Below are 26,437 nucleotides of genomic sequence, written 5' to 3'. Positions count from 1 at the left end.
CTGACTAATACAGATGTTGTAGATTGCCCCAAAAGTCTTTTTTTGCTAACAGATTATCAATGCTGTATATATTAAACTTGAATTTAACACTTGCAGATCTGGAAAATACAGTTTTTTGGGGGGAAAAAGTGTGTTTTTAAAACCCCAGAAAATGATGGGTGTATTTCAAGCTTAAATTGGACACTGACTAATACAGATGTTGTAGATTGCCCCAAAAGTCTTTTTTTGCTAACAGAATATCAATGCTGTATATATTAAACTTGAATTTAACACTTGCAGATCTGGAAAATACTGTTTTTTGGGGGGGAAAAAAGTGTGTTTTTAAAACCCCAGAAAATGATGGGTGTATTTCTAGCTTAAATTGGACACTGACTAATACAGATGTTGTAGATTCCCCAAAAAGTCTTTTTTTGCTAACAGAATATGAATGCTGTATATATTAAACTTGAATTTAACACTTGCAGATCTGGAAAATACTGTTTTTTGAAGAAAAGAAAGTGTGTTTTTAAAACCCCAGAAAATGATGGGTGTATTTCTAGCTTAAATTGGACACTGACTAATACAGATGTTGTAGATTGCCCCAAAAGTCTTTTTTTGCTAACAGAATATCAATGCTGTATATATTAAACTTGAATTTAACACTTGCAGATCTGGAAAATACAGTTTTTTGGGGAAAAAAAAGTGTGTTTTTAAAACCCCAGAAAATTATGGGTGTATTTCTAGCTTAAATTGGACACTGACTAATACAGATGTTGTAGATTCCCCAAAAAGTCTTTTTTTGCTAACAGAATATGAATGCTGTATATATTAAACTTGAATTTAACACTTGCAGATCTGGAAAATACTGTTTTTTGAAAAAAAAAAAAGTGTGTTTTTCAAACACCAGAAAATAATGGGTGTATTTCTAGCTTAAATTGCACACTGACTAATCCAGATGTTGTAGTTTGCCCAAAAAAATGGTGATTTGCAATGTCCCAAAATCTCAGATGCAGTGCTGGTGCACTGAGAATGCATAAAATCGCCGCCTCCGCCACCCACCTAACTAAATTATAAAAGTTTTTTTTTTTTTGGTCAATGGCCTCAGGGCAAGGATAAAACGATTGTGTCCTGCACCCACACAACTATTTCTAGGTAGATCGCTGAGTTAGATTCTCTCCTATTCTCTCCCTGAAATCACAAGTCCAGCAGCATCCTGTCCCTACACTTGTAACAGCAAAGTGAAGTACAGCGCTATGTGACTCAAGGTTATATAGAGCCTGGGTCACATTCTGCTCTGGCCATTAGTAGGCATGTCTGTGATGGCCTCTTGGGGCAAGTAGTATGATGATTGTTGATTGGCTGCTGTGCAGCCTTTCAAAAAGCGCCAAGAAAGCGCCGAACACCGAACCCGAACTTTTACGGAAATGTTCGGGTTCGGGTCCAGGGTACAAAAATCCTAAAGTTCGGTACGACCCCGAACTTTACAGTTCAGGTTCGCTCAACCCTAGTCAGAAGGAAGCAGCAGAAGTGCTCTGCATGATCAGGGCCGTCTTTGCTGCAGGGCAAAAGGGGCAGCTGCCCCGGGCCCAGTTGCTCCTGGGGGCCCAAGGCAGCTCCGTTTCCCGACTCCCACATTCACTTGTTGTCTATGCGAGCGAGCAGCATAGACAATTACAAGTACTTACTGCCGAGTCTGCCGGCCACTGCCATGCTAGCTCCTCCTCCCGACCTCCGACCCGGGCCTGCCCTTGCATCCCTAAGGTATGTACGCAAGGGCATAGTCATTTGTATTGCCGTCCTCAGGAGAGGAAGAGATGTGTCTGGGATTCAAACCCACAACCTTCTGTATCAGAGGCAAAGCACTTACCCACACAGCCATAAGAGCTGCATGGCCACTGACTGAAAAAATATGAGACTTCTACTGTTATATCTGGCTAAGTGTTCATCTATACACATGACAGCTGCCCTAACACACCCAGCACTGCTATATCTATACACATGACAGCTGCCCAAACACACCCAGCTCTGCTACATCTAATACACATGACAGCTGTCCCAGCACACTCAGCTCTGCTATATCTCTATATATGACAGCTGCCCCAGCAAACCCAGCTCTGCTACATCTATACACATGACAGCTGCCCAAACACACCTAGCTCTGCGACATCTATACACATGACAGCTGCCCAAACACACCCAGCTCTGCTACATCTATACACATGACAGCTGCCCCAGCACACTCAGCTCTGCTATATCTCTATATATAACAGCTGCCCCAGCAAACCCAGCTCTGCTACATCTATACACATGACAGCTGCCCAAACACACCCAGCTCTGCGACATCTATACACATGACAGCTGCCCAAACACACCCAGCTCTGCTACATCTATACACATGACAGCTGCCCCAGCACACTCAGCTCTGCTATATCTCTATATATGACAGCTGCCCCAGCAAACCCAGCTCTACTACATCTATACACATGACAGCTGCCCAAACACACCCAGCCTGCTACATCTATACACATGACATCTGCCCAAACACACCCAGCTCTGCTACATCTAATACACATGACAGCTGCCCCAGCGCAATCAGCTCTACTATATCTCTATATATGACAGCTGCCCCAGCAAACCCAGCTCTGCTATATCTTTACACATGACAGCTGCCCAAACACACCCAGCTCTGCTACATCTATACACATGACAGCTGCCCCAGCACACTCAGCCCTGCTATATCTCTATATATGACAGCTGCCCCAGCAAACCCAGCTCTGCTACATCTATACACATGACAGCTACCCAAACACACCCAGCTCTGCGACATCTATACACATGACAGCTGCCCAAACACACCCAGCTCTGCTACATCTATACACATGACAGCTGCCCCAGCACACTCAGCCCTGCTATATCTCTATATATGACAGCTGCCCCAGCAAACCCAGCTCTACTACATCTATACACATGACAGCTGCCCAAACACACCCAGCCTGCTACATCTATACACATGACATCTGCCCAAACACACCCAGCTCTGCTACATCTAATACACATGACAGCTGCCCCAGCACACTCAGCTCTACTATATCTCTATATATGACAGCTGCCCCAGCAAACCCAGCTCTGCTATATCTTTACACATGACAGCTGCCCAAACACACCCAGCTCTGCTACATCTATACACATGACAGCTGCCCCAGCACACTCAGCCCTGCTATATCTCTATATATGACAGCAAACCAAGCTCTGCTACATCTATACACATGACAGCTGCCCAAACACACCCAGCCTGCTCCATCTATACACATGACAGCTGCCCCAGCACACTCAGCTCTGCTACATCTATACACATGACAGCTGCCCCAACACACTCGGCTCTGCTATATCTCTATATATGACAGCGCCCCAGCAAACCCAGCTCTGCTACATCTATACACATGACAGCTGCCCAAACACACCCACCCTGCTACATCTATACACATGACAGCTGCCCAAACACACCCAGCTCTACTATATCTCTATATATGACAGCTGCCCCAGCAAACCCAGCTCTGCTACATCTATTCACATGACAGCTGCCCAAACACACCCAGCACTGCTACATATATAGAGATATAGTAGAGCTGAGTGTGCTGGTGCAGCTTTCATGTGTATTAGATGTAGCAGAGCTGGGTGTGCTGGGGCAGCTATCATATATAGAGATATAGCAGAGCTGAGTGTGCTGGGACAGCTGTCAAATAGAGATATAGCAGTGCTGGGTGTGTTAGGGCAGCTGTCATGTGTATAGATGTACACTTAGCCAGCTATAACAGTAGAAGTCTCATATTTTTTCAGTCAGTGGTAATGCAGCTCTTATGGCTGTGTGGGAAAGTGCTTTGCCTCTGATACAGAAGGTTGTGGGTTCGAATCCCAGCAGAAACTTTTCTGATATACAGGCTAAATTAGAATACACAAGCACTGACTCGCATCGCTGACATGGAGGTAAGTATAAGTGTTTTTTGTTTTTTTTATTAATACCCGACTGTTACTGCCATGGGGGGAGCGGGGGGGCACTTGATACTGGCATATGGGGGAGGGGGGTTGGCAACTGATACTGGCACATGGGGGAGGGGGGTTGGCACTATGATACTGGCACATGGGGAGGCACCTGATACTGGCACATGGGGGGGTTGGCACTATGATACTGGCACTTGGGGGGAACGAGAGAGGCACTTGATACTGGTACTTTTGGGGGGGGAGATGGCACTATGATACTGGGACATGGGGGGGGAGGATAGAGGCACTTGATACTGGCACTTTTGGGGGGGAGATGGCACTATGATACTGGGACATGGGGGGGAGAGAGGCTCTTGATACTGGCACTTTTTTGGGGGGGGAGATGGCACTATGATACTGGGACATGGGGGAGGAGAGAGGCACTTGATACTGGCACATGGGGGGGCATCTATGGGGACACTTACTGGCACATTATTGGGGGGCATTATGGGGGACACTAGGCCGGCAGCCTATCAGAGGCCGGACACTGAGGGCATCTACTGGGGCACTATATATGGGGCATTTTATACTGGTACATTATGGGGGGAACTAGCAGGAAGGGGGGAGAGGAGCACTATGGGGGAATTTACTGGAGGTACTATATAGGGGTATTTTATACTGGGACATTATGGGGGCACTATGGGGACATTAGCTCAACTGGGGGCATTACAAGGGGACATTTTTTGCATTGTCACATTAAAAGGAGAATTATTTCTACTGGGGGGATCATTATGGTGGGCTTTATTACTCCCCCATGGTATGACCCCCTAGTAGCAGCACCAGCCTCTCCCTGCTCTGCTATTCCTCTGCCCCTTCCCCAAATCCTTATTATGAAATCTTTCTCATTAGGATAAAGCACAACATCAGCTCCGCTGAGCCGCCGGCAAAAGTGTTGAAGTGGCGTCCGAGATCCCCAAGGGCCAAGCCAAGTAATTGTAAGTTTTCATGTGAAATATGTTTATGTTATACACATATAGCCTACACTGTGCCACACACTATACAGTATACCTCTACACAATGTACAGTATACCTCTACACTGTGCCACACAATGTACAGTATACCTCTACACTGGGCCACACAATGTACAGTATACCTCTACACTGTGCCACACAATGTACAGTATACCTCTACACTGGGCCACACAATGTACAGTATACCTCTACACTGGGCCACACAATATACAGTATAACGCTACATTTTGCCACACAATGTACAGTATACCTCTACACTGTGCCACACAATGTACAGTATACCTCTACACTGTGCCACACAATGTACAGTATACCTCTACACTGGGCCACACAATGTACAGTATACCTCTACACTGTGCCACACAATGTACAGTATACCTCTACACTGTGCCACACAATGTACAGTATACCTCTACACTGTGCCACACAATATACAGTATACCTCTACACTGTGCCACACAATGTACAGTATAAGCACCATTGTTTTGTGGCGGCGGACAGAAAATAATCTGGAAGTGCCCCTCCCGAGACCAGGCTCTGACTGCTAGGGGGGACTGCTGAGCTAACGGATGCCCCCTATGGCAGTAGCACCACCATAGCCCCCATATATGGCAAAAAATTATTGCTTCGGGGGGGGGGGGGGGGGGGTGACACCATTTTCTATTGCACGGGTGACACCAGCCCTAGCAACGCCACTGGTACGCTGCCTGCCTCTGTGCCACATTCTGCCTCGGCCCTCAAGTTCCTCAACTTGTAAAGGCGGCCGCGTCACAGAGGAGACACCTAGTCCATCAGTCCATCACCACCACCATCACTAGTCTAGACACTCAGTAACGGTTCGGTTACTTACCTGAGTCATGGTCACCTCTAGACTATCTGTAAGTAAGTCCCTTGTCGCTGGTGTGCACTGCCGGCTCGCTTTTCTAAAGGAAGTGGAACTGTCTGAATGGCTGTACAGTACAGTCAGAGTGGCATGTGAGTCTGTGACACATGATGTGGCAATAATAATGTGTCTGCTGGCCTGCAGCCTGGACCAGTATCTGTACACGTATGTATGGCATAATTCATGGAATGACATATCACACATGACATGACATGACATGAGTGACACAGGTCTTTACCAGGCAGCCTGGTAACTCATGTCATGTTATGTGTGAAGTGTCATTCCATTAATTATGCCATACATACGTGTACAGATACTGGTCCTGTACTCCTGTGAGGCTGCAAGGCAGGGGTGTGGTGTGGACCACTCCTGAGACTGCATGTGCTTACAGTCCCTAAATAAATAATACTGCAGTGATTAGCAACCGTATGACAAGCGTTTATCACTGATCGCTTGGAAGAGCTTAAAGTGTAACTGCCATTTAATTATTTTTTTTGCTAAAGTGTAGGGCAAGTGATAAGTAACATTTTTAGAATATAGTTTATTTAGCCAAAACGTTTAATTTTAGTAGAAAACTGTGGCTGAAATGGCCCTTAGCAGCGCTCTCTGAGCGGGAGCTGTGCTTCTGCCTCCTGTGCCCCCGCGGTGTCCACAGGCGTCTTAAAATCTAATGCTCGGGTACACTAACTAACCTGCCTTCCCTGCGATAATCACTCATGAAGACGGATGGACCTTAGCATTTCAGGGGGCCCAAGGAAATTCTTGCCCAGGGTCCAATCAATATTAAAGACGGCCCTGTGCATGATGGAGGGAGTTGAGAGAAGCTAGTGGCGTCGCTAGAGGGGGGCGAGGGGGGGCAATCCTATGCCCCCCCTATGTTGTTCTTTGCCCCCCCCCGGGTGCCCCCCCGCTGATTCCCCCAGGTGAATACTAATGAGGGCTTCCATTATGGAAGCGCTCATTAGTACCGAAGGACCAGGAAGCGGTAAACGCTCTGTACTTACCACTTCCTGGTCCTCGGCTATCGGCTGTGCAGGGCTGCGCACAGCGTGAGGGCGCTCTGTGACCTCACGCCGTGCGCGCCAGTTCAGAGCACAGTCGACTGAGGAGAGGCAGGCGGCGTCCAGGAGCAGGAGAGGTAAGTGTTTTTTTATTTTATAAAAAATGTGGCTGCTGGGGGCTAATCATATGAGGCATAATGGGGGCTAATCATATGAGGCATAATGGGGGCTAATCATATGAGGCATAATGGGGGCTAATCATATGAGGCATAATGGGGGCTAATCATATGGGGCATAATGGGGGCTAATCATATGAGGCATAATGGGGCTAATCATATGAGGCATAATGGGGGCTAATCATATGAGGCATAATGGGGGCTAATCATATGAGGCATAATGGATGCTAATCATATGAGGCATAATGGGGGCTAATCATATGAGGCATAATGGGGGCTAATCATAGGAGGCATAATGGGGGCTAATCATAGGAGCCATAATGGGGGCTAATCATAGGAGGCATAATGGGGGCTAATCATAGGAGCCATAAAGGGGGCTAATCATAGGAGGCATATGGGGGCTAATCATAGGAGGCATATGGGGGCTAATTAGAGGCATAATGGGAGCTAATGAGGCATAGTGGCTTATAATGGGGGCTAATGAGGCCTATGGGAGCTAATAAGAGGCATAATGTGGGCTAATGAGGCATAATGGCTTATAATGGGGGCTAATGAGGCATAAGGGCTGATATGGGGCTAATGAGGCATAAGGGCTTATATGGGGGCTAATGAGGCATAAGAGCTGATATGGGGGCTAATGAGGCATAAGGGCTGATATGGGGCTAATGAGGCATAAGGGCTTATAATGGGGGCTAATGAGGCATCAGGGCTGATATGGGGGCTAATGAGAGGCATGGGGGCTGATATGGGAGTGATGAGAGGCATAATGGGGGCTAATAAGATGAATAATGGGGGCTAATGAGGCATAAGGGCTTATAATGGAGGCTAATGAGGCATAAGGGCTGATATGGGGCTAATGAGGCATAAGGGCTTATATGGGGGCTAATGAGGCATAAGAGCTGATATGGGGGCTAATGAGAGGCATGGGGGCTGATATGGGAGTGATGAGAGGCATAATGGGGGCTAATAAGATGAATAATGGGGGCTAATGAGGCATAAGGGCTTATAATGGAGGCTAATGAGGCATAAGGGCTGATATGGGGGCTAATGAGAGGCATGGGGGCTGATATGGGAGTGATGAGAGGCATAATGAGGGATAATGAGAGGCATAATAAGTGTCATCCACAGATGCCCCCATAACCGTGTGTCTTCCACAGATCCACCATAACAGTGCGCCTGCGCACTGACGAGAGACAGAAAGAAGGGGAAAGAATCCGCGGAAGCAAGCAGAGGAGGCACAGCAGACGACTGAATAGCTTCTTTTGTAAGTAAATTGTTTTATTATAAATGTATCCCTGCATACCGCAATTCTCTCGTATTTTGTAATCCTATTTATATATACTTATTTAGTTTTTGCCCCCCCCCATTTTTGACTGTGATATCTTTGCGCCCCCCCCTATATATTGTTCCTAGAGTTGCCACTGAGAGAAGCTAACAGGGGGATGAGCTATTTGCTACAGCAGGGTAACTGAATTTACAGCTGTTAGGGTCAGAGAAAGATAGGAGCATCAGCTCTGGGACTCTCGTGCATACATATTCTTTTTCTTTAACCTTCTGCTCTGCTTTATACCTACCTATCGAAAAATAAATAAAACTTAAAGGGTAAGACTGGGTTCACATTGCATTTTAGCCATCCATTTAATGTATACAAAAAATGTATACGTTAATGTATGCCTCAGACGGATGCCATACAGTGGCATCCATTCACCACAGAGTTCCTTTGTAAAAAAAAAAAAAAGGATATGCTAATGTATATGTTTTTTAATGGACTCTGCTGTCTGCATTCAGGGTACTATATACTGTAGTATACTATATATTGTGCACTATACACTATGAGGGTCTAGGAATGATATACTATATATGTAGTATAATTTTCTTTAATATCTACCAAAAAAAAATTAAAATATGGGGCAGAATACGAAAAGTTGGGGCAAATGGAGGAAGGGGGCACACGGTGGGTAAAGAGCCCCGTGCCTATAATACACTTGTCTAATTTATAATTGCCATAGATCAGGGATTCTCAACCTGCGGCCCTCCAGCTGTTGTAAAACTACAACTCCCACTATGCCCTGCTGAAGGCTGTTCAGGTATGCTGGGAGTTGTAGTTTTGCAACAGCTGGAGGGCCGCAGGTTGAGAATGCCTGGCATAGATTATAGCACAAACCTGTATATTGTCATTTCAATACATTTTTCTTGAATTTTAAAACAGAAATAGCCAATGAGTAAAATTACAGATCAAAGTGGTACTGTACATTTATCAAAAAGGTAATTTTACAGAAACTAACAGCAACACCAGATTGTTGGAGATGCAATAAAACTGAATGCCTGAATACCTGAATGCTTGCTAAAGTACGGTGATACAATTAAGGAAGCATGAAAATGATGTGCTTTATTTAAAAAGTGCATACCACTCTAGAAGTGTAAAGTTGAGATATGGCAAAGAAAAAGAGAAAATACAGTAAAAAAAAGAGAGACCATAATAGTGTAGATTGGGTAGACCCATGCCTCCCAGTTCTCATGTGAGCAAAATGCACATTTGGAACACAGATCCTGTATCTAAATAAGGCAATTTCAACATCGAGATACCTTGATACCTTGCTTCTCACTGAGCAGACACTCAATGGGGTAGATGAGGGTGAGTGTGGTAGTATGGAGGAGCACGATAGTGAGGTAGCTATCTGAGTAACATTAGAAGCTGGGGTTTAGGGAAGAGTACCAGAGAGGCTAGCCCTGGTCTGACACACCCCAAACAAGTTTCAAGGTAGGCAGAAGAGGGGGGTGTCAGTTCAGGGATAGCACTGCTGCAACAAGACACTTCCTTTGCCAGCCCAATAAATGTCAGCTCCAGTAAGGAGTAGACCAGTAGTGCAGGGCAGGCCAGAAAGGTGCTGGTAGCGGGAGACTTGACTGGTAGTGCTTGAGTTTGACACATCACGGATTGATCGATAGATTACTGGGAAGTTCTGGCGAAGACCTAGAGGTCATAGTGCATCAATGACATTGAGAGACAGGGCCGGCCTTTGGGGTGTGTGAGCTGTGCGGCCGCTCAGGGCGCCATGGCAACAGGGGCGCCCGGCAGCTGACACAGCTCGCAGTCGGTTTCTTACAGCAGGCCGAACCGAGATTGTGTGAGGCGAACCTGGCGAGCTGAGCCGCTGCATCTGGCAGGTCAGGTTCCAGAGCGTGGAGGAGGAGCTTAGGGGCGCAGGCGCAGCGTCCAAGTGCTGCGCCTTCACAGAGAGCCACGGAAGGATCCGCTCAATGTGTGAGGGCGGCGGATCTGCAGACAGTTAGGGAGCAGAAGACTTCAAATAATGAGTACCTGTTCTTATTTTTTTACCAAATATCTTTCATTAAATGGGGGCAGGGTCTAATTAAGGGGGGCAGGGGACTGGATAAGGGTGACGGACACTGGGCATGATTAAGGTGGCAGGGGACTGGATAAGGGTGACAGACACTGGGTATGATTAAGGGGGCAGGGGACTGGATAAGGATGACACTGGGTATGATTAAGGGGCAAGGGACTGGCTTTGGTTGACACTGGATATGATTAAGGGGGGCAGGGGACTGGGTAAAGGTGACAGGGTATAATTAAGGGGGGAAGGGGACTGGCTATGGGTGACACTTGGTATGATTAAGGGGGGCAGGGTCTAATTGAGGGGGCAGGGGACTGGGTAAGGGTGACACTGGGTATGATTAAGAAGGGCAGGGGACTGGCTCTGGGTGACACTGGGTACAATTAAGGGGGGCAGGGGACTGGGTATGGGTGACAGGGTATGATTAAGGGCAGCAGGGGTCTGATTAAGGGGTGAAAAGGGTTGATGAAGGGGTGCAGCCTGGGGATTGATCAAGGGGTTGATCTATACCTGCAGTACAGGGTTTTATGTATTATTCAGATGATCGCTAGGTGGTATCTAGTGCAGCCCTATGGTATTTGGTATTTTGTTTATCTATGCTTTATTTGGGGCAAATGTTGGTGTACTACATTTTGGAAATTCATATTATCTGTACACTGCTGCTGCGAATCTTGCATTTCTTTTGTATCTATACTTAAAAGGGACTATCTTTTAAATATATTTATTTATTTATTGTATCATGTAGCAGCATTATGGGTCCCAATGGGGGGGGGGGGGGCACAGATTAGCTCGCTCAGGGCGCCTGAACACCTAAGGCCAGCCCTGATAGGTGGAGGGTCCTTAAAAGTGATTTCAGGGACTTAGGTCGCAAGGTCAAGGCGAGGACCTCAAAGGTAGCATTTTCTGAAATATAGTACTAAATGTACACTAGCAACATCAGAAAGGCAAAGAGATGACAGAGGTAAACAAGCTGGTGTAGGAAAGAGGGGTTTGGGTTCCTGGAGAACTAGGACAACTTCTCTGTCGGCTACAGAGTCTATCATAGGGGTGGGCTGCAACTCAATAGGGAAGGGAAGGTACAGCTGTTTTGGGGGAGAAGATAGCTAGAAGGTTGTAAAAGCTTTTAAACAAGGGACTGGGGGAGGGTAATAGTTATACAGACATCCCAACCTGCAAAAACTCATTTCAGGGAGGTGCACTTCTCATTTCAGGGAGGTTTTCATTTTTTTTCTTTAACAAACTTTTTATTACATTTTCCAAACATATGCAGTATCTGCACACTTTGCTCTAAGGTGTGGAGGACTGGGCTCATTACCCTGCCCCAAATTATCCTATTTATGTATATGATTAAAGGGGTTCTGTCACCACCTATAAGCCCTATGAGCTAAACATATGCTCATGTCCAGGGTAGCATTCTGATTTCTAAGGTGTGTTGTGCTTTTTCATAAGTGTAAACAGTTATATCTACTTATTTTAGTTATAATGGGTATTCATTGCCTTTAAGAGCAATGTTGATTTATATTCACTGTTTTGTATGGATTTTCATGTAGGCCAAAGTAAGTCCATGAGAAGATTACTGTGCTGTTCAAAAGCTAGTGTTATAGTAACAATATATTATACATTTAGAAAGTTAGAAGATACACCGCACCTGCAGATTCTGAGGCTTCATTGTTTTTCATATCTGAACATGAATTTCACAGTGTGAGAATTGTCTTGATGTTCCTCAAAGTATACATTCATGTATCAAAGTTTGTCCCTCGTCTATGAGACAAGGCCTCTAGACGTCAGAGGTGTAGTAGTGAAAATATCAGGCATGTATGAGTTAACCCTTAATGGTATGATGCCTATTGTTTATACAACAGTGCCACCTAGATATGAGCAGTTAATACTACATCAGTAGCAAAAGTGCATTCTGGGTGGTATTATGATGTCACATTCCTTATCAATGCCCACGCCCACCCAACAATGAATGGAAAGTTCCAGACTCGGAGGGCATGTTCATCTGATAAGTTTTGGGTTAAGAAACCAGTTACCAGGAAAAAAAAAAGAAAGGAGAGAAAAAAACAAACAAACAAAGAAACATTTGGATTATAGATCTCTGGAGAATCTTTTGGATTATCGGGAAAAACTCTTGAGAGCTGGCTGCCCCAAGACTCTGCACATCACTTGACCCTTGGGTAATGTATATTTTTGCTTTATGTAGTATTGATCTAAATTAATTGGCTTGATACTTAGTCAGATACCCGTTCATTTGCGGACGTGTAACGTTAGTTGCTACATCAGTATTGTCTCTGATTTCAGTTACGATGCCTATAACTGAATAAAGGGGATAATATTGGAGAAACTCTCTGTTGGGAATCTTAATATTCCCTAGTTTGATATCAAGCCAATAATTTATAAGTTTTGTTGCAATACTACCATTAGCTGAGTTTGGTCATCATTTTTTTGGGGCGGAGAAAGGGCTCATATCTGTCATCTTCTTGATTGAGTTTTCCGCATAATCCATTGATTGTATATCTCTCACAAATTTAAAGCTGTATTGCATAATATTCTTGTGTTGGTTGAGTATTGTTTTGTTGGCATCATATAGTGGTGAGTTCTGGGTACTGCATATTATTGTATATTATTGAAATTTATGTTGATTAATTTTTGATTGTATTGTAAACTATTGTATAATAAACCATTTATATTTTTGCATAGACACTTGTACCCTGTTTTAATGATTGCACAAGATAATCAGGTTCTTGATCGAACGCTTTTTGAGATGATTATGTCCATCTCACGGATCAATATCGTTTGCATAATTTTTCTTTTGATCCGTTAAATTTTTTTCATCTTTATATAAAGCATTTGCTTTATATACCCGACAGGTGGTCTTATAAAAGCTATTTGTGGCTTTATTCTGCGGAAAAACAGGTTTTACTAACCTGTCAATCATTGAATTAAGGTGCCCAAGCAGGGGAGGTCTGTGGAAGCATGGTGCCCGACCGCACGCATCGCCGTTCGTGCCCAGCACCGCCTTCTACTCCTCAGTGCCGCCTCTCCCTCCCTCCCCTCCCTCCCGCTTTGAGATCCCGCGCGTGCGCACAGGCTCAGCCTGATGCGCCGTTGCGGACTGCTGGCATCGGCTTCTTCTTGCACTGTGCGCACGCGCCGAGAAGGGGACACTGCTACAGGTTGTCGGAAAGGTTTACTGCGAGTAAACTGGAGATGGGAAGTTCGGATCTTTCACATGAATCGGTTCATTTGAATCAGTTCATTCAAATGAACCGATTCATGAATCGAATCTTTGGTTCATTCGCTGAGATGACAAGAAGCAAGTGAACCGAAGCTTAGGTTGCGCAATGCGCATGCGCATGCTTCCATTCACTTGCTGACTCGCTGAGTCGGCTCTTGGTCTGAGTCAGGAAGTTTATTCTTTAAAACCCTGTGTGTAATTATCTACCCCACTGTAGGAAAAAAAACAAGCATCCAGGGGGTGTGAATTTAACACTGGGGTAAATAATATAATTAAAATGGAGGGTTAAATGTGTAAATGTATTTTAAAAAAATACATCTCTCTCAGTAGTTATATAGCTACTGAATGAGACAGAAGAAGGGATGCCTTTAACATATATATCTCCTTGAGAAGCCAATTTGACCCTAAAGGGTTAATTCAACCTGTAATCTAAACTCTGTGTCCTGTCACTTCTCTTATCTCTCTGCTCTGCTATCAGTAAACCTTTCCGGGATATATTGTTTCACATGCGGGTGTCAGGGAGCCGCTATCTAATAGCGGGAGACTCCCTGAACGTCCGGGAGACTTGAGATCCCTGAGTTATAGGAGGGCAAGATAGTGCAGATAGTGACCTAGGGTGAGGTAATGGAACTATTAGTGGAATGGAGGGAGGGACTAGACAGCTTATAACAAAAGGTGTAGGAAAAACATAAAAAAAACCTGTAAATTGCATGTAACTATTGCCAGAAGCCTGACCATTAAAATTGGTGAACTGGAACCAGTAATGTCTGAGTTGGACTATGACATTGCGGGAATAACATGGCTGGATGATAGCTATGACTGCGCAGTTAATGTACAGAATTACAGACTGTTTAGAAAGGATCGTAAAAACTGTAAAGGGGGGGGGGGGTGTTTGTAATGTTATGTAGTCTTGTCTAAAGTCCACACTTTAGGAGGATATAAGAGAGGAAAATGAATATGTGGAGTCATTGTGGGTAGAAATACATAGAGGGAAAAACAATAACAAAATGCTGACAGGAGTTTGTTGTAAGCCACCGAATATACCAGAGTCCACAGAAAATCTGCTACTAAGAAAATAAATGAGGCAACAAATCATAATGAGGGACTACCCAAATACAGACTGGGAAACTGAATACTGTGGATGTCATAAAGGAAACTGGTTCTTGGCAATAACTAAAGACAATTACCTTTCCTATCTGGTTTCAGATTCTTCTAGAGGGACAGCCATGCTTGACTTAGTATTAACCGATCGACCTGACAGAAAAGCAGACGTGCATGTTGAGGGATAGAGATGGCCTTGCGGTTCGCACGGTGATCGTTTTGTGGCGAACTTTGCTCGTTTGGTGGTTTGCCGAACGGGCGAACATATGGAGATGTCCGCCAGCGCCATATTCTTTTACATTGTGAAGAACTCTGACCCATGACACATCCATCAGGTGGTACAGGACAGCCAATTGAAAGGTTTCAGCACATGGACATACCCCCTACCTTATAAATAAACCTGATCTGGCCGCCATTTTACATTCAGTCTTTTGCCAGTGTAGGGAGAGGTTGCTGTGTGGAGCAGGGACAGATTGTTAGGGACACTAAACTCTATCTAATAGGGCCACAAAAGTCATTTTAAGGACTGGTATAGGTGTGCTATCGATAGGTGTGACTTACTGAGGGCTTTAATATACTTATAATATACTTTCTAACATAGAAGGTGTATTATGGGGCATTAGTATGTCACTGTCCATGTTGTGGGACTATTTGTGCACTTCTACTAAGTATTTGGTGGCTGCAAATATGAACTGAAGGTTTTTCAGGTTCGCCTGTCATTAAAGTGAATGGGGCCAGCCGCAAACTTGTGGTTCCCGAACATTTGATCGTGTTCGCGAACCGTCTCAGACGATGTTCGTCCGTCACTATTGAGGGACACCTTAGGATATAGTGACCATAATATAATAACCTTCCAATTGTCATTCAAAATAGTTTTTTAGTTTTTCTTCAGAGAGGTACAAAAAGAGTGAACTTCCAAAAAGCTAAATTTGCCCAGCTAAGAAAGGAAATTAGCTTCACTAACTGGAACAATATGCTCAAAAATAAAAATTATCACCTACACAGCTCAAAGAGCAACCACACAGAGAGTAATTCTAATTAATTATTCTTTATTAGATATCCAACATGATGGATGGTATATCAATTAAAAAACATATACAAAAGACAGTACATACTGGGAACAGATCGGTGTTACAATAAATGTATAAAAACAGAGTACGCTCCAAACCAATAAGGGACTAGTATCCCCCCGTATACAGTAGCGCAGTATCAGCTAGATGGGGCACATGTAGCAATAAAGGCATCCAGAGCATACATACATCAACACTCCAAACAATTAAGGGAGTGTAAGCCTGGATGCCGCCCACAACCAGCGGAGACTGCAAGAGATAAGGGAGGAACAAAACACTAGTAAAGTGCAAGTGCAATAAATACCTACTGACCCTGGTCTGAAACAGCCGCCCGACGATCGTTTCGCAAAGTGCTTCCTCTTGGGGCCCCAAGAGGAAGCACTTTGCGAAACGATCGTCGGGCGGCTGTTTCAGACCAGGGTCAGTAGGTATTTATTGCACTTGCACTTTACTAGTGTTTTGTTCCTCCCTTATCTCTTGCAGTCTCCGCTGGTTGTGGGCGGCATCCAGGCTTACACTCCCTTAATTGTTTGGAGTGTTGATGTATGTATGCTCTGGATGCCTTTATTGCTACATGCGCCCCATCTAGCTGATACTGCGCTACTGTATACGGGGGGATACTAGTCCCTTATTGGTTTGGAGCGTACTCTGTTTTTATACATTTATTGTAACACCGATCTGTTCCCAGTATGTACTGTCTTTTGTATATGTTTTTTAATTGATATACCATCCATCATGTTGGATATCTAATAAAGAATAATTAATTAGAATTACTCTCTGTGTGGTTGCTCTTTGAGCTGTGTAGGTGATAATACGAATAACTCCATGCAAGATATTTATGATATTGTTGTTTTTTGGTGCTTCAAAAATAAAAATGCAGCCACAAATATGGATAGTGATGGACGAACATCGGCCAGGACGATTCGCGAACGCGCGTTCACGATCAAATGTTCGCAAACCGCGCGTTCGCAGCGGGCTCCATTCACTTTAATGGCAGGCGAACCTGAAAAACCTTCAGGTCATATTTGCAGCCAGCAAACACTTACTAGAAGTACACAAATTGTCCCACAACATGGACAGAGATATACCAGGATCATTGGCAAAAATTCCCACAAAAAATATGTATTTTAATCAGGGGCCATTTTTATGCGTCTTAAAGGGAAACTCTCAAAAATGTGCCCTGCTGGAGCCTAGAAATTTTTTATTTTAGGCCACGGGAGTACAGGCCCCAAAAATTAGGCATTTACCTGACAGAAAAAAACTGTAGGCCACTGGAGTAGAGGCCCCAAAAAATAAGGCATTCACCTGACAAAAAAGGCCTTTTATGCAGCTGTATATACATAAGATAAGGACCATTCTTTGTTCTGGGTAGTGGCGGATATGTGTGGGCTGGCATGAGAAAATTCAATTACACGTGGTTATCACAGGTGTTGAATTCCTCCAAGATCCATGCCTCATTCATTTTTAGAAATGTGTGGTAGTCCGCACTGTCGTGAGCTAGGCGAGTGTGCTTATCGGTCACTATCCCCCCTGCTGCGCTGAACGTCCTTTCGGACAGGACACTCGATGAGGGGAAGCCAAGTGTTCCATGGCAAATTGTGCCAGCTCTGGCCACAGGTTAAGCCTGCACACCCAGTAGTCAAAGGGTTCCTTGCTTTTCAAAGCGTCCACATCGGCCGTTAACCTGATGTAGTCGGACACCTGTTGGTCTAGGCGTTCCCTGAGGCTGGATCCGGAGGGAGGCTGTGGATGTGTTGGCTACAAGAATGATCTCATATCCATAGTGACTAACATATCTTCAAAACGCCCCCGGGTAGGATTGGTATCCGCACCTGTTTTGCAGAGTGAGGAGGGTGCAGATACAGAGGATGAGGAGGGTGCAGAAACGGAAGGGGGAGTGAGCCACTCAACCAACTCTGGTGCATCCTTTGAAGTAATTGCACGCGCCTTCTCCAACTTCCCACTTAGGCTCCAGCCTGGTGCACCTGTCCGACCCCTACCACCCCTGCGGAACGGCCTGCCTCTTCCTCTGCCTGTCATTTTCAAAATGACCCTGTGCCTAAGTCCCTAGTGAAGAGCAGTATTTGTGGAAGCAGGTATACTTCAGGCCTCAATCAATATTTGGTGGAAACAGGTAAATCTAACCTCTTAATCAGTCTTTTGTGGAAGCAGTTATAACACACCCCTCAATAATTTTTTTTGGGGGGGCAACTGGTTTTTCGCATCCGTTGCAATTAGTTGTTCCAATAGCGTTTGTCCCTCTATATAGCTGCGGTATCTCAGCAGAACCGCACACAAGTGCTGCATAGTTCAAATGCACTATATAGAAAGTATATTATAGGTATATCACACCCCTGCCTCAATCAGTTTTTTTTGGGGGGGCAACTGGTATATCACATCCATTGCAATTAGTTGTTCCAATAGTGTTTGTCCCTCTATATATCTGTGGTATTGCAGCAGAACGCAAACAACTGCTGCACAATAACAAATGTACTATAATATACTTTCTATGTTAGAAAGTATATTATAAGTATATCACACCCCTCTGTATATCACACTTATCGATAGCACACTTATACCAGTCCTTAAAGGACCTTTGTGGCCCTATTAGCTAGCGTTTGGTGTCCCTAACAGCCTGTCCCTGCTCCACAAAGCAACCTCAAAAGTCAGTATCGCACAAAATTAAAATATTATATAAGACCAATTAAAGAAATTATTTTTAACCCCTTAAGGACTTAGGATGTACCGGTACGGCATGTTTGCCGAGTCCTTAAGGACCCATGACGTTCCGGTACGTCATGAGTTTAAAATGAGATTGCGGCTCTGCTGGGGTTAATCCGCACAGGATTCCGGCTGAAATCATTCAGCTGGCATTCTGTCACAACGCCGGGGGGGGGTCATATGACCCCCCCGTATCGGCGATCGCAGCAAACCGCAGGTCAATTCAGACCTGCGGTTTGCTGCGCTTTTGGCTGATTCTGATCCCCGCAGTCCCTGACCACGGGGATAAAACTTCAAAATGCCGCAGATACATTTTTTTCCACCCCCCCCTGCACCCCTGAATGGTTTTATGGCGGCGGGTGGTGCAGGGGGGGTGTTGCAAGCGGTGCGGGCGGTGCGGGAGGCAGGCGGTGCGGAAGGCGGGATCGCGATCCGCCGCCCTCCTCCCCTTGAATAATCGTTGGTGTACAGTGGTATACCAGGGTGTCAGCACATTGCTGACACCCTGGTATAAACGGCTGACATCGGCGATGCGATGTCAGCCGTTTAACCCTTTCCATACAGCGGTCCGAACGGACCGCTGTATGGAAAAAGTTAACAATAAGAGGGAGCTCCCTCCCTCTCCCATCGGGGGGCTGCTGTGCCTTTGCAGCCCCCCGTTGGAGAGGGAGAGAGCCCCCAGACAGCCCCCAGAGAGCCCCATCCTTACCCTTCCCCGTCTGCGAAGTTCTGACAACTACTGAGCAGACGGGGAAGGTTCCCATGGCAACAGGACGCCGTCTCAGGCATCCTGCTGTCCATGGTGCTGAACAGATTTGTGCTAAAGGCAGAGCTCTGTTCAGACAAAGTGTAAGTAAAATACAGTACAGTACAATATATATTGTACTGTACTGTATTATACAGACATCAGACCTACTGGATCTTCAAGAACCAAGTGGGTCTGGGTCAAAAAAAAAGTGAAAAAAAGTGAAAAAAAAGTAAAAATCAAAAAACACATTTATCACTGATTAAAAATGAAAATTCCCTACACATGTTTGGTATCGCCGCGTCCGTAACGACCTGATCTATAAAACGGTCATGTTACTTTACCCGAAAGGTGAACGTCATAAAAGTTAAAAAATAAAAAACTATGATGAAATTCAAATTTTGCCCACCTTACTTCCCAAAAAAGGTAATAAAAGTGATCAAAAAAGTCACATGTACGCCAAAATTGTAACAATCAAACCGTCATCTCATCCCGCAAAAATCATACCCTACCCAAGACAATCGCCCAAAAACTGAAAAAACTATGGCTCTCAGACTATGGAGACACTAAAACATGATTTTTTTTGTTTCAAAAATGAAATCATTGTGTAAAACTTACATAAACAAAAAAAAAGTATACATATTAGGTATCGCTGCGTCCGTATCGACCAGCTCTATAAAAATATCACATGAGTTAACCCCTCAGGTGACCACCGTAAAAAAAAATAATAATAAAAACGGTGTAAAAAAAGCCATTTTGTGTCATCTTACGTCACAAAAAGTGTAATAGCAAGCGATCAAAAAGTCATATGCACCCCAAAATAGTGCCAATAAAACAGCCATCTCATCCCGCAAAAAATGAGACCCTACTTAAGATAATCGCCCAACAACTGAAAAAACTATGGCTCTTAGGCTATGGAGACAGTAAAACTTTTTTTGTTTTAAAAATGAAATCATTGTGTAAAACTTACATAAATAAAAAAAATTGTATACATATTAGGTATCGACGCGTCCGTGACAACCTGCTCTATAAAATCACCAACTGATATAACCTTTCAGATGAATGTTGTAAATAACAAAAAAAAAACAGTGCCAAAAAAGCTATTTCTTGTTACCTTGCCGCACAAAAAGTGTAATATAGAGCAACCAAAAATCATATGTACCCTAAACTAGTACCAAAAAAACTGCCACCCTATCCCGTAGTTTCTAAAATGGGGTAACTTTTTTTGGAGTTTCTACTCTAGGGGTGCATCAGGGGGGCTTCAAATGGGACATGGTGTAAAAAAAAACAGTCCAGCAAAATCTGCCTTCCAAAAACCATATGGCATTCCTTTCCTTCTGCGCCCTGCCGTGTGCCCGTACAGCAGTTTACGACCACATATGGGGTGTTTCTGTAAACTACAGAATCCAGGCAATAAATACTGAGTTTTGTTTGGCTCTTAACCCTTGCTTTGTTACTTGAAAAAAAATATAAAAATGGAAAATCTGCCAAAAAAGTGAAATTTTGAAATTGTATCTCTATTTTCCATTAAATCTTGTGCAACACCTAAAGGGTTAACAAAGTTTGTAAAATCAGTTTTGAATACCTTGAGGGGTTTAGTTTCTTAGATGGGGTCACTTTCATGGAGTTTCTAATCTAGGGGTGCATCAGGGGGGCTTCAAATGGGACATGGTGTAAATAAACCAGTCCAGCAAAATCTGCCTTCCAAAAACCAAACGGCGCACCTTTCACTCTGTGCCCCGCTGTGTGGCCGTACAGTAGTTTACGGCCACATATGGGGTGTTTCTGTAAACAGCAGAGTCAGGGCAATAAAGATACAGTCTTGTTTGGCTGTTAACCCTTGCTTTGTTAGTGGAAAAAATGGGTTAAAATGGAAAATTAGGCAAACAAATGAAATTCTCTAATTTCATCCCCATTTGCCAATAACTCTTGTGCAACACCTAAAAAGTTAACGAAGTTTGTAAAATCAGTTTTGAATACCTTGAGGGGTGTAGTTTATAGAATGGGGTCATTTTTGGGTGGTTTCTATTACGTAAGCCTCGCAAAGTGACTTCAGAGCTGTAGTGGTCCCTAAAAATTGTTTTTTTGTAAATTTCTGAAAAATTTCAAGATTTGCTTCTAAACTTCTAAGCCTTGTAACATCCCCAAAAAATAAAATATCATTCCCAAAATAATTCAAACATGAATTTAACATATGGGGAATGTAAAGTCATCACAATTTTTGGGGGTATTACTATGTATTACAGAAGTAGAGAAACTGAAACTTTGAAATTTGCTAATTTTTCCAAATTTTTGGTAAATTAGGTATTTGTTTATGCAAAAAAAAAATTTTTTGGACTTCATTTTACCAGTGTCCTGAAGTACAATATGTGACGAAAAAACGATCTCAGAATGGCCTGGATAAGTCAAAGCATTTTAAAGTTATCACCACTTAAAGTGACACTGGTCAGATTTGCAAAAAATGGCCAAGTCCTTAAGGTGAAATAGCGCTGAGTCCTTAAGGGGTTAATACAGAAATGTTGGCCTACTGAAAAGTATGTACAGTATATAACCGCAATACTTAATCAGTGCTCCTTTTGCATGAATTACTGCATCACTGCGGCATGGCGGCGATCAGCCTGTGGCACTGCTGAGGTGTTATGGAAGCCCAGGTTGCTTTGATAGCAGCCTTTAGCTCATCTGCATTGTTCGGTCTGGTGTCTCTCATCTTCCTCTTGACAATACCACATTAATTCTCTATGGGGTTTAGGTCAGATGAGATTTCTGCCCATTCAAGCACAGTTATGCAGTGGCTATTAAACCAGGTATTGGTACTTTTGGCAGCGTTGGCAGGTGCCAAGTCCTGATGGAAAATGAAATCAGCATCTCCATAAATCCATAAACAGAGGGAAGCACGAAATGCTCTAAACTTTCCTGCTAAATGGCTGCACTCATTTTGGACTTGATATAACACAGTGGATCAACACCAGCAGACAACATGGTTCTCCAAACCATCACTGACTGTGGAAACTTCACACTGGACCTCAGGCAACTTGGATTTTGTGCCTCTCCACTCTTCCTCCAGACTCTGAGACCTGGATTTCCAAATGAAATTAAAAATTTACTTTCATCTTAAAACAGGACTTTGGACCATTGAGCAACAGTCTAGTCCTTTTCTTCCTTAGCCCAGGTGAGACGCTTCAACATTTTATCCGAGCCATGAATGGCTTGTACAATGTTAAACTTTTTCATAAAGTTCTAATTTTGTGAGATATTGACTTTTTAGTTTTCATTAGCTGTAAGCCATGATCATCAACATTAAAATAAATAAACACTTGAAATAGATCACTCTGTATACAATGAATCTACATAATATATGAGTTTTACTTTTTGAATTACTGAAATAAATTAACTTTTTGATAATATTGTAATTTATGGAGATGCACCTGTATACAATGGGCCATGATAGAAATGTGTTACACATTGCAGGCAGCCAACCTGTTGGGAATCCCTGCGCTGCTTAGGAGTTTCCTGCTGGACTCCATATATAGCTATTTCCATATAAAGTGATCCCTGTCGGTATCCCCAAACACTGTTAGCATCCTGACAGTGTATGGGGATACCCTTGTATATTTAAAATGTATTCAGTCTCTATTTTGAAATTATTACCAGGAGTTTCACAGTTATGACCTTCTGAATGAGAGACTGACTCCTTAGCAGTGTGCAACAGAGAGAAAAAAAAAAACCTTCAGTAGTATTCATCTACAATATTCTGGTATCTACAAATACATCTCGGTATGCCAGGACATTGAAATAGCAGCAAGGGTCTAATTTATTTAGTAATTACAAAAAATTGAATTAAGCTAAACAAATTACAATAAACACATTTTTGTTTGCATAAATACAGTATATATATATATATATATATATATATATACACTCACCTAAAGAATTATTAGGAACACCTGTTCTATTTCTCATTAATGCAATTATCTAGTCAACCAATCACATGGCAGTTGCTTCAATGCATTTAGGGTTGTGGTCCTGGTCAAGACAATCTCCTGAACTCCAAACTGAATGTCAGAATGGGAAAGAAAGGTGATTTAAGCAATTTTGAGCGTGGCATGGTTGTTGGTGCCAGACGGGCCGGTCTGAGTATTTCACAATCTGCTCAGTTACTGGGATTTTCATGCACAACCATTTCTAGGGTTTACAAAGAATGGTGTGAAAAGGGAAAAACATCTAGTATGCGGCAGTCCTGTGGGCAAAAATGCCTTGTGGATGCTAGAGGTCAGAGGAGAATGGGCCGACTGATTCAAGCTGATAGAAGAGCAACATTGACTGAAATAACCACTCGTTACAACCAAGGTATGCAGCAAAGCATTTGTGAAGCCACAACACGCACAACCTTGAGGCGGATGGGCTACAACAGCAGAAGACCCCACCGGGTACCACTCATCTCCACTACAAATAGGAAAAAGAGGCTACAATTTGCACGAGCTCACCAAAATTGGACTGTTGAAGACTGGAAAAATGTTGCCTGGTCTGATGAGTCTCGATTTCTGTTGAGACATTCAAATGGTAGAGTCCGAATTTGGCGTAAACAGAATGAGAACATGTATCCATCCTCTGATGGCTACTTCCAGCAGGATAATGCACCATGTCACAAAGCTTGAATAATTTCAAATTGGTTTCTTGAACATGACAATGAGTTCACTGTACTAAAATGGCCCCCACAGTCACCAGATCTCAACCCAATAGAGCATCTTTGGTATGTGGTGGAACGGGAGCTTCGTGCCCTGGATGTGCATCCCTCAAATCTCCATCAACTGCAAGATGCTATCCTATCAATATGGGCCAACATTTCTAAAGAATGCTATCAGCACCTTGTTGAATCAATGTCATGTAGAATAAAGGCAGTTCTGAAGGCAAAAGAGGGTCCAACACCGTATTAGTATGGTGTTCCTAATAATTCTTTAGGTGAGTGTATATATATATATATATATATACACTGCTCAAAAAAATAAAGGGAACACTTAAACAACACAATGTAACTCCAAGTCAATCACACTTCTGTGAAATCAAACTGTCCACTTAGGAAGCAACACTGAGTGTCAATCAATTTCACATGCTGTTGTGCAAATGGGATAGACAACAGGTGGAAATTATAGGCAATTAGCAAGACACCCCCAATAAAGGAGTGGTTCTGCAGGTGGAGACCACAGACCACTTCTCAGTTCCTATGCTTCCTGGCTGATGTTTTGGTCACTTTTGAATGCTGGCGGTGCTTTCACTCTAGTGGTAGCATGAGACGGAGTCTACAACCCACACAAGTGGCTCAGGTAGTGCAGCTTATCAAGGATGGCACATCAATGCGAGCTGTGGCAAGAAGGTTTGCTGTGTCTGTCAGCGTAGTGTCCAGAGCATGGAGGCGCTACCAGGAGACAGGCCAGTACATCAGGAGACGTGGAGGAGGCCGTAGGAGGGCAACAGCCCGGCAGCAGGACCGCTACCTCCGCCTTTGTGCAAGGAGGAACAGGAGGAGCACTGCCAGAGCCCTGCAAAATGACCTCCAGCAGGCCACAAATGTGCATGTGTCTGCTCAAACGGTCAGAAACAGACTTCAGGGTGATATGAGGGCCCGACGTCCACAGGTGGGGGTTGTGCTTACAGCCCAACACCGTGCAGGACGTTTGGCATTTGCCAGAGAGCACCAAGATTGGCAGATTCGCCTTTGGCGCCCTGTGCTCTTCACAGATGAAAGCAGGTTCACACTGAGCACATGTGACAGATGTGACAGAGTCTTGAGACGCCGTGGAGAACGTTCTGCTGCCTGCAACATCCTCCAGCATGACCGGTTTGGCATTGGGTCAGTAATGGTGTGGGGTGGCATTTCTTTGGAGGGCCGCACAGCCTTCCATGGGCTCGCCAGAGGTAGCCTGACTGCCATTAGGTACTGAGATGAGATCCTCAGACCCCTTGTGAGACCATATGCTGGTGCGGTTGGCCCTGGGTTCCTCCTAATGCAAGACAATGCTAGACCTCATGTGGCTGGAGTGTCTCGGCAGTTCCTGCAAGACGAAGGCATTGATGCTATGGACTGGCCCGCCCGTTTCCCAGACCTGAATCCAATTGAGCACATCTGGGACATCATGTCTTGCTCTATCCACCAACGTCACATTGCACCACAGACTGTCCAGGAGTTGGCAGATGCTTTAGTCTAGGTCTGGGAGGAGATCTCTCAGGAGACCGTCCGCCACCTCATCAGGAGTATGCACAGGCGTTGTAGGGAGGTCATACAGGCACGTGGAGGCCACACACACTACTGAGCCTCATTTCGACTTGTTTTAAGGACATTACATCAAAGTAGGATCAGCCTGTAGTGTGTTTTTCCACTTTAATTTTGAGTGTGACTCAAAATCCAGACCTCCATGGATTGAAAAATTTTGATTTCCATTTTTAAATTTTTGTGTGATTTTGTTGTCAGCACATTCAACTATGTAAAGAACAAAGTATTTCAGAAGAATATTTAATTAATTCAGATCTAGGATGTGTCATTTTTGTGTTCCCTTTTTTTTTTTGAGCAGTGTATATATATATATATATATATATATAAAGAGAGAGAAAAATCTCTCTCGTTCTTTGAGGTCAAGCCTGTGGTTCAGTTGGTAAAGTTTCTGCCTCCTATACAGAAGGTCCTGGCTTCAAGGTGAGACAGTACCAATTTGGATAAAAGGGGAATAAAAGTTTTTTTTAAATCGGTGGTCTCAAGCACTATCGTAATGCTGAAGACCCTAGTTATTAGTGATGAGTGGCATAGGCAATATTCGAATTCGCAAATTTTTGGCCGAATATTCGCCATAAATTTGCAAAATTCATGATCTCCAATCATTATTTACTTGAATGCAAAAGTCGGCAATGTAATATATTAGCAATAGAAATTTGCGATTAGAATATTCGCGATCAACAGTAAGGGGTAGGCAACTTTCCTATTGGTTGCCAGGGATGTTGCTAAGTGCTGATATTCGCAATAAATTCGCGATAAATTAACAATAAATTTGCGATTAGAATATTTGCGATCAACACTATTCGCGAATATGAATATATAGCACTATATTCAAAATATTAGCAAATTCTCGAAATGGCGATATATTCGCGCTCAAGACTACTAGTAATAT

This window comes from Bufo bufo, chromosome 3, assembly GCF_905171765.1.
Source record: "Bufo bufo chromosome 3, aBufBuf1.1, whole genome shotgun sequence".
NCBI classification, from domain to species: domain Eukaryota; kingdom Metazoa; phylum Chordata; class Amphibia; order Anura; family Bufonidae; genus Bufo; species Bufo bufo.
The sequence above is the reverse complement of the archived record's forward strand: the minus strand, read 5'-3'. Positions refer to the sequence as shown.